Below are 2,455 nucleotides of genomic sequence, written 5' to 3' on the forward strand. Positions count from 1 at the left end.
GCCTCTCATCCATTAGGGTTAGGAAACCAAGGTTCAATTCTCAGGAAGTCACAGTTTCATTCATTTACTCAACCTGAATTTACAAAGTGGCCTATGCATTACCAGCTTCCCTTTCCAGTCATTTCTAGATAAAAAAGAAACCTGGCTTTTCTAGAGGATCCACCAAGTTATCCCCAAGTCTACACCTGAAAAAACCTTTTTTGCAATTGAGTTTCCTCTGCACCTCTGAAAGGGTAACAGCTTAAAGCTGAATCTTCTTTAACCAGGAGTTCTAACGTGATACTGAGCACATTATGTATATGTTGCATCCCAGACATATAACATTAAAAGATTACACTAAATTATGAAGGTATCTATGCTTCAAAATAGTCTAAAACTAAATAAATGTATTCATTTATGCTTGAAATTCCTGTCCTACTGGCTGTCAGCATTGACATTCTTGCCCTCCAGCAGAGCTGACAGCATCAGTTTGATACTTTTGGTATCTGTATCCTAAACCTATCAGGCTGGAGTTGCTCACTTTAGTAAGAAGCAGGTGTCAGGGTTGATCTGGTACTCGACTGCTATTCCAAAATGAGTGCTACTGTTTTCTGGTATTCAGGAGAGATTTACAGTGGTCTCCAACTTCTTGTTTACCTTCTGGTAAAGGGAGTCATCAAACTCTGTCCCATCATTCACATTAGTATGAAGCTGGTATTCATCAGTCGTGTAGCCGACTTCAAAGTCCCTCTGGGTCACATGGGACTTTGCAGTCTCAAAATTCATTTGGTAGCCATAACCCAGCACCAGAGCACCTGGTCGAGGGTCCAGTGATGGTGAAGCCCTGTCACAGCCCAGGTTGATGTGCTCCTGCTTGTACCCTGTCTTGATTTCAGCATTTTTTTCTACCAGTGGTAGGTGAGAAGGATGAATCAAAGTTTAGCTTCAGTCCATGTGCAAGATGATCTTCCACAGTAATCTTGGTGCCCAGCGTGTTGTCGGTGTCATGTTTCTCCGTAAACATCAGGCCATACTCGGCCCCCCTGTACTCGGTCCACCTGCTGGGTCCACCTGTACTCGATCCACCTGTACTTGGTCCACCTGCTCGGTCCACCTTTTGGGTCCACCTGTACTCGGTCCACCTGCTGGGTCTACCTGTACTTGGTCCACCTGTATTCGGTCCACCTGTCCTCGGTCCACCTTTTGGACCCACCTGCTGGGTCCACCTGTACTCGGTCCACCTGTATTCGGTCCACCTGCTGGGTCTACCTGTACTTGGTCCACCTGTATTCGGTCCACCTGCTGGGTACACCTATACTCAGTCCACCTGTACTCGGTCCACCTTTTGGGCCCACCTGCTGGGTCCACCTGTACTTGGTCCACCTGCTGGGTCCACCTGTACTTGGTCCACCTGTATTCGGTCCACCTGTCCTCGGTCCACCTTTTGGACCCACCTGCTGGGTCCACCTGTACTCGGTCCACCTGTATTCGGTCCACCTGCTGGGTCTACCTGTACTTGGTCCACCTGTATTCGGTCCACCTGTACTCAGTCCACCTGTACTCGGTCCACCTTTTGGGCCCACCTGCTGGGTCCACCTGTACTTGGTCCACCTGCTGGGTCCACCTGTACTTGGTCCACCTGTATTCGGTCCACCTGTCCTCGGTCCACCTTTTGGACCCACCTGCTGGGTCCACCTGTACTCGGTCCACCTGTATTCGGTCCACCTGCTGGGTCCACCTGTACTCAGTCCACCTGTACTCGGTCCACCTTTTGGGTCCACCTGTGCTTGGTCCACCTGTATTCACTCCACCTGTACTCGGTACACTTGCTGGGTCCACCTGTACTTGGTCCACCTGTTGGGTCCACCTGTACTTGGTCCACCTGCTGGGTCCACTTGCTCACTCTACCTGCTCGGTCCACCTGTACTTGGTTTTTAGACTGCCTGTCACTTTGGTGATCTCAGTGTTGGCTAAGCCTGAGCTTGTAAATTTCACTCCTTTCTCAGATTTGGTTTTCAAATCAAATTTTATTAAGCTTGATGAAGATATCCCTGGCAGACTTGGCAAGATCAGCACACATGGGAGACACAGCCATCTTCTGCTCAGAGGCAGTGGTGGCAGGCTTGGCAGAGGATATGGCAGGGGCTGCCATGCGGAGGAATGGAGAGGCTATTTGCTCAAATTTTGGAGGGAAAAGTAAGGATGTGCCTTATACATAGGTAGTATGTCTCAGGAGTGGGGGAGCCCAGACGGTCTGCCGAAACTACCATGCTGGAGTGGCCTGGGCCACCCTTAGCCATTCGAGAGGAATGGGTGGTGGCGGGGCTGGTGAGGCTGCTGTGACCCTGTGGGGTGAAGCCTGAGGCCAAAGGCTCTGTCATGTTGGGGGACTGGGAGTCTCACAGGCCCCAGGGACCCTCCTGGCTGCTTGTGGGCCAAGTGGCCTTAGAAGTGCCTCCCAGCCCACACGGCCTGG

At 50.9% G+C, this 2,455-nt stretch overlaps 1 pseudogene; it reads right to left on the reverse strand.

The window, feature by feature from the left end:
• Positions 1–414: 414 nt before the first annotated feature.
• LOC128568526 (voltage-dependent anion-selective channel protein 1-like) lies at positions 415–2,074 on the reverse strand (annotated as a pseudogene).
• Positions 2,075–2,455: the final 381 nt, after the last annotated feature.

The sequence above is a fragment of the Nycticebus coucang genome, chromosome 17, assembly GCF_027406575.1.
Source record: "Nycticebus coucang isolate mNycCou1 chromosome 17, mNycCou1.pri, whole genome shotgun sequence".
Lineage (NCBI taxonomy): Eukaryota > Metazoa > Chordata > Mammalia > Primates > Lorisidae > Nycticebus > Nycticebus coucang.